The sequence below is a fragment of the Schistocerca piceifrons genome, chromosome 2 (assembly GCF_021461385.2).
Source record: "Schistocerca piceifrons isolate TAMUIC-IGC-003096 chromosome 2, iqSchPice1.1, whole genome shotgun sequence".
In the NCBI taxonomy this organism is placed as follows: domain Eukaryota; kingdom Metazoa; phylum Arthropoda; class Insecta; order Orthoptera; family Acrididae; genus Schistocerca; species Schistocerca piceifrons.
This window is the reverse complement of record NC_060139.1, coordinates 369502719-369514647: the sequence shown is the minus strand read 5'-3', so window position 1 is coordinate 369514647 and position 11929 is coordinate 369502719.

The window sequence follows — 11929 nt, the reverse complement described above, 5'->3', positions numbered from 1 at the left end:
ACGTGTGGTTCCTGAAGAGGAGCAGCAACCTTTTCAGTAGTTGCAGGGGCAACAGTCTGGATGATTGACTGATCTGGCCTTGTAATATTAACCAAAACGGCCTTTCTGTGCTGGTACTGCGAGCGGCTGAAAGCAAGCGGAAACTACAGCTGTAATTTTTCCCGAGGGCATGCAGCTTCACTGTATGGTTAAATGATGATGGCGTCCTCTTGGGTAAAATATTCCGGAGGTAAAATAGTCCCCCATTCGGATCTCCGAGCGGGGGCTACTCAGGATGTCGTCGTTATCAGGAGAAACAAAGCTGGCGTTCTACGGATCGGGGCGTGGAATGTCAGATACATTTATCGCGCAGGTAGGTTAGAAATTTAAAAAGGGAAATGGATAGGTTAAAGTTAGATATTGTGGGAATTACTGAAGATCATCTCCCTTCAGATAGTGAAGGAAGACGAAAATTTAAGTCATAGGGAACTGTAATTCGATAGTAGGGAAACGAAGAGAAGGAGAACTAGTAGGTGAATATGGAATGGAGGTAAAGAATGAAAGAGGAAGTTACCTGCTAGAAGTTTGCACAGAGAATAACTTGATCATAACTAACACTTAGTTCAAGAATCATGAAAGAAAGTTGTACATTAATGGAAGAGGTCTGAAGACACTGCAAGGTTTCAGATAGATTATGTAATGGTAAGACAGGGATTTAGGAACCAGGTTTTAAATTGTAAGACATTTACAGCGGCAGATGTGGACTCTGACCACAATCTATTGGTTATGGACTCTTGATTAAAACCGAAGAAATTGCAAAAATGTAGGAATTTAAGGAGATGGGACCTGGATAAACTGAAAGAAACAAAGGTTGTAGAGAGTTTCAGAGATTCAATTACGGAGCGATTGACAAGAACGGGGAACGAAATACAGTAGAATGGGTAGCTTTGAGAGATGAATTAGTGAAGGGCAGAGGATCAAGTAGGTAAAAAGACGAGGGCTAGTAGAAATCCATGGGTAACAGAAGAACTACTTAATTTTATTGATGAAAGGAGGAAATATAAAAAAAAAATGGAGTAAATCAAGCAGCCAAAAGGAATACAAACGTCTCAAAAATGAGGCCGACAGGAAGTGCAAAACGGCTAAGCAGGATGGCTAGAGGACAAATGTAAGGATGTAGAGGCGCATATCAGTAGGGGTAAGATAGATATTGCCTACAGGAAAATTAAAGAAATCTTTGGACAAAAGAGAATCACTTATATGAACATCAAGAGCTCAGTTCTAAGCAAAGAAGGAAAAGCAGAAAGGTGGAAGGAGTATATAGAGGGTCTATACAAGGGCGATGTACTTGAGGACAATGTTATGGAAATGGAAGAGAAGTATATGAAGATGAAATGGGCGTTATGATATTGTGTGAAGAGTTTGACAGAGCACTGAAAGACCTAAGTCGAAACAAGGCCCCGGGAGTAGACAACATTCCATTAGAACTACTGATAGTCTTGGTAGAGCCAGCCCTGACAAAACTCTACCATCTGGTGAGAAAAATGTATGAGACGGGCGAAATACCCTCAAACTTCACGAAAAATACAATAATTCCAATCCCAAAGAAAGCAGGTGTTGACAGGTGTGAAAACTACAGAACTATCAGTTTAGTAAGTCATGGCTGCAAAATACTAACACGAATTCTCTACAGGGGAATGGAGAAACTGGTAGAAGCCGCCCTCGGGGAAGATCTGTTTGGATTCCGTAGAAATGTGGAACATGTAAGGCAATACCGACCCTACGATTTATCTTACAAGATAGATTAAGCAAAGGCAAACCTACGTTTCTAGCATTTGTAGACTTAGAGAAAACTTTTGACAATGTTGACTGGAATACTCTCTTCAAATTCTGAAGATGGCAGGGGTCAAAAACAGGGAGCGAAAGCCTATTTACAATTTGTACAGAAATCAGGTGACAGTTATAAGAGTCGAGGAGCATGAAAGAGAAGCAGTGGTTGGGAAGGGAGTGAGACAGAGTTGTAGCCTATCCCCAATGTTATTCAATCTGTATCTTGAGCAAGCAGAAAAGGAAACAAAAGAAAAATTCGGAGTAGCAACTGAAATCCATGAAGAAGAAGTAAAAACTTCGAGGTTTGCCAATGACATCGTAATTCTGTCAGAGACAGCAAAGGATCTGGAAGAGCAGTTGAGCGGAATGGACAGTGTGTTGAAAGGAGGATGTAAGATGAACATCAACAAAAGCAAAACGAGGAAAATGGAATGTAGTCGAATTAAATCAGATGATGCTGAGAGAATTAGATTGGGATATGAGACAGTTAAAGTAGTAAATGTGTTTTGCAGTTTGGGGAGCAAAATAACTGATGATGGTCGATGAAGAGAGGATATAAAATGTAGACTGGCAATGGCAAGGAAAGCGTTTCTGAAGAACCTCGATGGCTCAGAGGAGCACACACAGAGGTATACTGACAATCTTTCTTTCCACGAACTATACTAGACTGGAATAGAAGGGAGAACCGATAGCGGTACTCAATGTACCCTCCGCCACACATCGTCAGGTGGCTTGCGGAGTATTGATGTAGATGTAGATGTAGATCCTTGTAAATGTCACTAGTCATCAGACATAGAAACTCCGCTGCAGTAGGAAAATCGTAAGAGGGCGCAAATCTCGTATTCCTTTTGGAAAGAAAAAAGTCCAAAAGAAATGCGAGATTTGTTATCATTCTAGCGCTGAGCACGTTTCCTGTTTTGGTCAGCATTCTGTTTATTACTGAAAATATTCTCTCCACACTAGTCGACGAAAGGGATAAGTATAGCAGCGACATCATCATGCTGATAACTTGGGGAACATAGGTGTACCATCTCCCCGTCTCAGCTTACGGATTGCGTTCCTGAATTCTGGCGGATTTTTAGTCTTCGATGCTACCTCTTAATTTCTCAATAGCCTTCTGTCAGTGTGAGTTTATTGAATGTCATTTTTAATTAAACTTGGAAACTTTGATGCAAGACTGGCAACAATCGGAACTCTCTTGTCTCTAATGCAAATTGAGTCAGGTGCCTCGGAATCTTTTAGAACATTATCACTAAAAAGAAACCGTTTGAATTTCTGTTCAGCACTCCCATTCAAAAAGTCTAAGCGTCGAAGTTTAAAGTTCCTCAGTTGGTCACAAGTTAGATCTTTGTTTTTATCAATGTTAACGAAACCTTTCCTTATAAGTACAGTTCGTCAAGATATTAAAATGAGTGGGATTTCCATACTGAACTTCTTTCAAGTGGGTTGACTATAGATAATTTTCCTTCATGCAACATTCTAACACCATTTTGAAATGTCGCCTCAGAATCACATTACATCGTGTGGATTTGAGGAGAATCTAATTGCATCTTAAGATTAAGTGTGTTGAAGATAGACAACACAAAATCCAAAAATGAAGGAAGAGTCTTGTAGTACTACCATTTAATTTCTGCAGAATTGTGTCACTTGCCAAAAGTCTGCCGTTAGCCATATTATCGGTGAAAAACAGTTTCAGAGAATCATAATGCTCAAGAAGCCGGGATACAACCTTACGTAAAGAGAGCCAGCGTGTCTGACTGGGATGAGGTAATTTGTGCTGTTTCACTTTTACAAATTTCTGAAACTCTTTCAGTTTACCAACACGTTTAGGACTACACATGAAATACACTCCTGGAAATTGAAATAAGAACACCGTGAATTCATTGTCCCAGGAAGGGGAAACTTTATTGACACATTCCTGGGGTCAGATACATCACATGATCACACTGACAGAACCACAGGCACATAGACACAGGCAACAGAGCATGCACAATGTCGGCACTAGTACAGTGTATATCCACCTTTCGCAGCAATGCAGGCTGCTATTCTCCCATGGAGACGATCGTAGAGGTGCTGGATGTAGTCCTGTGGAACGGCTTGCCATGCCATTTCCACCTGGCGCCTCAGTTGGACCAGCGTTCGTGCTGGACGTGCAGACCGCGTGAGACGACGCTTCATCCAGTCCCAAACATGCTCAATGGGGGACAGATCCGGAGATCTTGCTGGCCAGGGTAGTTGACTTACACCTTCTAGAGCACGTTGGGTGGCACGGGATACATGCGGACGTGCATTGTCCTGTTGGAACAGCAAGTTCCCTTGCCGGTCTAGGAATGGTAGAACGATGGGTTCGATGACGGTTTGGATGTACCGTGCACTATTCAGTGTCCCCTCGACGATCACCAGTGGTGTACGGCCAGTGTAGGAGATCGCTCCCCACACCATGATGCTAGGTGTTGGCCCTGTGTGCCTCGGTCGTATGCAGTCCTGATTGTGGCGCTCACCTGCACGGCGCCAAACACGCATACGACCATCATTGGCACCAAGGCAGAAGCGACTCTCATCGCTGAAGACGACACGTCTCCATTCGTCCCTCCATTCACGCCTGTCGCGACACCACTGGAGGCGGGCTGCACGATGTTGGGGCGTGAGCGGAAGACGGCCAAACGGTGTGCGAGACCGTAGCCCAGCTTCATGGAGACGGTTGCGAATGGTCCTCGCCGATGCCCCAGGAGCAACAGTGTCCCTAATTTGCTGGGAAGTGGCGGTGCGGTCCCCTACGGCACTGCGTAGGATCCTACGGTCTTGGCGTACATCCGTGCGTCGCTGCGGTCCGGTCCCAGGTCGACGGGCACGTGCACCTTCCGCCGACCACTGGCGACAACATCGATGTACTGTGGAGACCTCACGCCCCACGTGTTGAGCAATTCGGCGGTACGTCCACCCGGCCTCCCGCATGCCCACTATACGCCCTCGCTCAAAGTCCGTCAACTGCACATACGGTTCTCGTCCACGCTGTCGCGGCATGCTACCAGTGTTAAAGACTGCGATGGAGCTCCGTATGCCACGGCAAACTGGCTGACACTGACGGCTGCGGTGCACAAATGCTGCGCAGCTAGCGCCATTCGACGGCCAACACCGCGGTTCCTGGTGTGTCCGCTGTGCCGTGCGTGTGATCATTCCTTGTACAGCAATCTCGCAGTGTCCGGAGCAAGTATGGTGGGTCTGACACACCGGTGTCAATGTGTTCTGTTTTCCATTTCCAGGAGTGTAATCATACACATCCCTCTCTAGGTCTTCTACGCCTGTAGGAAGGGTTAAAGAAGGATAGTAAGCGCATAGCGCAAATGAATGGCAAGTGCATTTCATAACGAACAGCACTGGAACATCTTGCTCAAACAAAGTGGTTAAGGAACAACTAGCCCCTAATATAACTTTCGCTCCATCCGCTGCGAAACCAGTCATATTCTCTTTCTAAGGAATGTTATAGTCACAGAAGAACTTGACAATCTCCTAATATAATGCATCACTAGTAGCATCAGTAAGTGGAGTCAGCCTTCGAAAGGCATAAGTTATTTCGCTTCTTTCACTCAGAACACGAACTGCCAGACACAAATGTTTTATGCACCCGTTCTCTGTCGATACATCAGCACTGAGGCTAAATATGCTCTGATTTATCACCTACTGTCATACATACATCCGACAATACTGTAGATAAACAAGAGGAATATATGTTCATAGAGATCAAATCCATTAACAGAAAGTGCTTAATATGTGTCCTTTACAAACCTCCTAAAGTAGGTGGGTTCGCCTGCTTCAAAACTGCCCTCTCAAGTCTCGAATCGTCATATAAACATGTAATTATAGCAGGTGACACTAACATTAATTTTCTGCTCAATAGTCTTTCCAGTGGGAAATTTAAGAGGATGCTTTCTTCCTCAAATACACTCCTGGAAATGGAAAAAAGAACACATTGACACCGGTGTGTCAGACCCACCATACTTGCTCCGGACACTGCGAGAGGGCTGTACAAGCAATGATCACACGCACGGCACAGCGGACACAACAGGAACCGCGGTGTTGGCCGTCGAATGGCGCTAGCTGCGCAGCATTTGTGCACCGCCGCCGTCAGTGTCAGCCAGTTTGCCGTGGCATACGGAGCTCCATCGCAGTCTTTAACACTGGTAGCATGCCGCGACAGCGTGGACGTGAACCGTATGTGCAGTTGACGGACTTTGAGCGAGGGCGTATAGTGGGCATGCGGGAGGCCGGGTGGACGTACCGCCGAATTGCTCAACACGTGGGGCGTGAGGTCTCCACAGTACATCGATGTTGTCGCCAGTGGTCGGCGGAAGGTGCACGTGCCCGTCGACCTGGGACCGGACCGCAGCGACGCACGGATGCACGCCAAGACCGTAGGATCCTACGCAGTGCCGTAGGGGACCGCACCGCCACTTCCCAGCAAATTAGGGACACTGTTGCTCCTGGGGTATCGGCGAGGACCATTCGCAACCGTCTCCATGAAGCTGGGCTACGGTCCCGCACACGGTTAGGCCGTCTTCCGCTCACGCCCCAACATCGTGCAGCCCGCCTCCAGTGGTGTCGCGACAGGCGTGAATGGAGGGACGAATGGAGACGTGTCGTCTTCAGCGATGAGAGTCGCTTCTGCCTTGGTGCCAATGATGGTCGTATGCGTGTTTGGCGCCGTGCAGGTGAGCGCCACAATCAGGACTGCATACGACCGAGGCACACAGGGCCAACACCTAGCATCATGGTGTGGGGAGCGATCTCCTACACTGGCCGTACACCACTGGTGATCGTCGAGGGGACACTGAATAGTGCACGGTACATCCAAACCGTCATCGAACCCATCGTTCTACCATTCCTAGACCGGCAAGGGAACTTGCTGTTCCAACAGGACAATGCACGTCCGCATGTATCCCGTGCCACCCAACGTGCTCTAGAAGGTGTAAGTCAACTACCCTGGCCAGCAAGATCTCCGGATCTGTCCCCCATTGAGCATGTTTGGGACTGGATGAAGCGTCGTCTCACGCGGTCTGCACGTCCAGCACGAACGCTGGTCCAACTGAGGCGCCAGGTGGAAATGGCATGGCAAGCCGTTCCACAGGACTACATCCAGCATCTCTACGATCGTCTCCATGGGAGAATAGCAGCCTGCATTGCTGCGAAAGGTGGATATACACTGTACTAGTGCCGACATTGTGCATGCTCTGTTGCCTGTGTCTATGTGCCTGTGGTTCTGTCAGTGTGATCATGTGATGTATCTGACCCCAGGAATGTGTCAATAAAGTTTCCCCTTCCTGGGACAATGAATTCACGGTGTTCTTATTTCAATTTCCAGGAGTGTATGACGCTACTTCAGCTGGGACCTACTCATCGCACGACTACCAGTCACACTTTTATGGATATATTCGCAACAAAATCTCCAAACAGAATAATCGGCACCTCTCGAATATCTGCACCTGGAGTGTCTGACCATGACATTATTTTCATGACTAGAATCTCCTAGAAAGAAACAAAAACTGTCTACATACCGAGACTTCAAACGCATAAATTTGCCTGAACTCGAAACTGAGGCACAAGAAATAGTTTGGGGATGACTCCTACTCACCTCATGGACATAAACGAAAAACTTCAGGATTCCACTAACAAAATTACTGATCTATATGACAAATATGCTCCAATAAAGACCAGAAAATTAAAAAGGAAACCTGCTCCTTGGCTGACTGATGAACTAAAACAGCTCATGAGTCTCACAGACGCTGCACGTCGAGCATACAAGATACACCCTACACCCGAAAATCACACTGTATACAAGCAGTAACGAAAATAGTGAAGCGGTGAGAAACGCTAAGCTCAGGTATGCCCGTACATTAACTGACAATAGACGTAGACCAGCAATCCTGTAGAAAAATCTCCGTAGTCTCGGTTTAGGCAGAATAAAAGTTGCAGGAAATGCCATGGTCCCAGCTGAACAACTAAACCGATTCTTCTCGTTGCCTACAACCACAATTGAACCGCAAAAAAAATCATTGATAACTTCATGGGGATGAACGACTGCAGCAATGAAAAATACTGTCTACAACACGTCACCAATACTGTCAAGAAAGCCATCATACGGGTTAGACCAGCATCTGCTGTACATGATCCAGATGATAAAACTTATTATTGATCCTCTACTGCCCTCTATAACAGACATTTTCAACGATTCCTTAATCACAAGTGTTTTCCCTGAGGTGTGGAAACTGAGACAAATTAAACCACTGCCCAAAAACTACATTGCCACAGCACCCTCTGACTATGGCCCCATCTGCATTCTTCCTGCACTATCAAAAGCCTTACAAGGGAACGTCCCCATCGCACCCCCCTCAGATTTAGTTATGTTGGCACAGTGGATAGGCCTTGAAAAACTGAACACAGATCAGTCGAGAAAACAGGAAGAAGTTGTGTGGAACTATGAAAAAAATAAGCAAAAGGACAGTATTAGCTCAGGAGCGCCGTGGTCCAGTGGTAATTAATTTTAGTTTGTTTTATTACTTTTAAATGTTAGTTGAAAATTATGTACTACTGTGGAATGTTATGACTAATTTTAAAAAAATGTGGTTAGCGTGAGCAGTTGCGAAACGAGAGGTCCGTGGTTCAAGTTTTCCCTCGGGTGAAAAGTTTAATTTTTTATTTTCAGACAATTATGTGACTCACATGCCGTCACCAGTGTCGTATAGAATACATCAAACGTGTTTTCCTGTGGAGGAATCGATTGACCTATGACCTTGCGATCAAATATTATCGGTTCCCATTGGAGAGGCACGTCCTTTCGTCTACTAATCGCACGGTTTTGCGGTGCGGTCGCAAAACACAGACTCTAAACTTATTACAGTGAACAGAGACGTCAATGAACGAACAGACAGATCATAACTTTGCGAAAATAAAGACAGTAAAACTTTCACTCCTGAGCTCCCATTGTCCTTGATGTTGCCTATCATGCCCATGGACTACTCAGTTTGTATATTTTGCTTATTTTTTTCATAGTTCCACACAACTTCTTCCTGTTTTCTCGATTGATCTGTATTCAGTTTTTCAAGGCCTATCCACTGTGCCAACTTATAACAAAATCTGAGGGGGGTGCGATGGGGAGGTTCCCTTGTTAGAATATATAGTCCATGACCAGCTCACCAACTACCTAACTACTAACAACCTACTAGACGAATACCAATCAGGTTTCCGTAAATATCGAAGCACAACATCCGCAGTTATAAAGGGGACAGATGACCTGAAACTTGCCATGTATAAACAAGAAGCGACAATCATTTGCTTCTTAGATTTCAGCAAAGCATTTGATACTGACGACTTCGACATCTTACTTGCCAAACTTAGCGGTCTAAATTTCTCACCAAGTGCAGTGCAGTGGTTTCGCTCATACATGACGTTTCGTCTGCAACGCGTCCTCTCCGGGAATATAAAATCACAATGGCGGCAGGTAATGTTAGGCGTTCCCCAAGGCTCAGTATTAGGTCCTATACTCTTCTCTCTGTATGTCAATTATGTGTTATCAGTTCTGACCTATTGCAACTATCACATGTATTCTGATGACCTTCAGTTGCATATAAGTGCAAAACCAATCAATCTTAAGAAAACTATTGAAAATTTCAATAGTGACCTCGAGGCACTATCAAAATGGGCATAGAACATAGGGCTAAATCTCAACGCATCTAAAACCCAGGCGGTACTTGTTTGTCACTCTAAGCTCATTAGCCCAAAACTTCGGGAATCCGTACCATTTTTAATCCTAAATGGAACAAATATCAACTTCTCTCATTCAGCAAAGAGTTTGGGAGTAATAATAGATGAAAATCTTAATTGGACAGAGCATGTAACTGCAGTGTGCAAAAAAGCATCAGCATCCCTTCATGCTCCACAAAAATATAAACAACTCTTCCCTTTCGATTTGAAAAAGAAATTAGTACAATCGCTTATACTCCCAATCATTGACTACAGCGAGCCATGCGCCATTAGCCGAGCCTTTCTAAGGCGCTGCAGTCATGGACTGTGCGGCTGGTCCCGGCGAAGGTTCGAGTCCTCCCTTGGGCACGGGTGTGTGTGTTTGTCCTTAGGATAATTTAGTTTAAGTAGTGCGTAAGCTTAGGGACTGATGACCTTAGCAGTTAAGTCCCATACGATTTCACACACATTTGATTTGACTATGGCGATATTATCCTAGAAGGTCTCTATCAGGAAAATTCACGACGTCTGGAACTGATCATGAAATCCTGCGTCCGATATATCTGTGACGTTCGACTTTTTGATCAGATTCCACCAGCATATGCATAACTGTCATGGCTGCTTGCAGACAAACGCAGAGGTCTCCATACACTCTGTCTCATCTACTGTCTTATAAACGTACACTGTCCCTCATATCTCTCCTAGTACTTAACTCTCATGTCTGAACATGACAGAAACGCACGTTCTCATCATAATAAAATCCTCTCTGTTCCACTACATCGCTCAGCCACCTTCTCGAAGTCCTTTACAGTAACTGGAGCCCGACTCTGGAAGACCCTCCCTCGTTATATTACAGAACTTAAAAACATGTCCGGCTTCAAAAAACAGTTAAAGACGTATCTACTTAAGCAACTAATGCCTTCCTCTGTACATGAATGCACTTCACCCTATTACTTCCTTCTTTCCTACTAGATCTTCCTCAGTTCCCAGTCTTTTTTTTTTCTTATCTGATGTTACCTCCTTAAATCTCCATTTCTCAAAACTCTCTATACCAGTAAACATCTACTTTATACACCAATATATTAATATACAACTGCACAAATCTTCATTACTGTTTCCAATTTTTCTCATGTTTACCATTACTTTTTCATTTTTTCTTTTACTGTTATTTTTCTTTTATCATAATTTTATGTATAGCAGCTTTTGTAAAAATACTGCCAGTATTTACTTTATTAGGTCTTAGTAATTACTCCTCATTCAAAATGTCACTAGATTAATCTATTTTTTTAAATTTCAAACTACTGTCATAATGTAACTATGATGTGTAAAATGATGCATGTGTGGAATACTGGTCCGATGTAAGAGAGGACCTGATGGCCCTAGTCTGATCAGGTTAAATAAATAAATAAATTTATTTGTCTTAAGCTCGTCAGTTAGTTTCGAGAAACCTGCCTTCCCTTTAACATTATTTATGACTCCAGCTACTTTTGTTTTGCCACAATGAATATGTTTTGCAGCTTGCGAATCAGGACACGCTGGCTGAATGAGTTTCAGTGAATGTTCAGTAACCCAAAGTGCAAAATCATGATCTACAACAAAACTAGAAAGGCGAATTTCACTTACCTTAATTGTGTCATGTAATCTTGAGTTGCAACTAATTGATGACATATTACTAAGTTTATGTTGTCTTTGTTGGACACCACATTCAGTTACATGCTTCTTACCACTTACGTACTTTAATATACCACTTTTCCCAGGAGTAATTCTTAGATCACAATCACAAACACAGCATTAGGCGTTATAAGGACCTTTCTTGCTGCTTCTGAGCCAACCACTAAACACTGTTTCTTTTTCCCATTGGAGATTATATTTCGTAGCATATTTTACTGTTTTGGGCGCCGCCAGCACAGATTCAGTACCAGACTTCAAACTCATATCTAAACAAGCACAGCACTGCACTATTTTGCACAAGCTGATGGTGTCATCTGGTGGCACAGCTAGGAACTACACAGTGCCTTGCACGCGCTTTGTTGCTCATATGCTCCTTTGTTGAATCGGCGTAACTTTGAATACATCAGCTGGCTTTTCCGGCATTTGAGTCCATACAGTACAGCAGTAATACGGCAGTAATTAACGCAATGTCTCATTGTGGATGGAATTGATAGGTGTGCGTCATGTAGCAGCATTTACTATCCATGAAGGAAGATTGGAAAATTTCGGAAGATTTACTCAAAATATCAGGAAAATCAGAAAATTTTGGACGATTTACACAAAATTTCGTATTTTGTGGAAAAATTTAAAAAATCTGAAGATCTTCCGTAAATTCGGAGCACGTGGCAACACTGTTAACGATGACTTAACTTTCTTTCCTGGACACATTGAC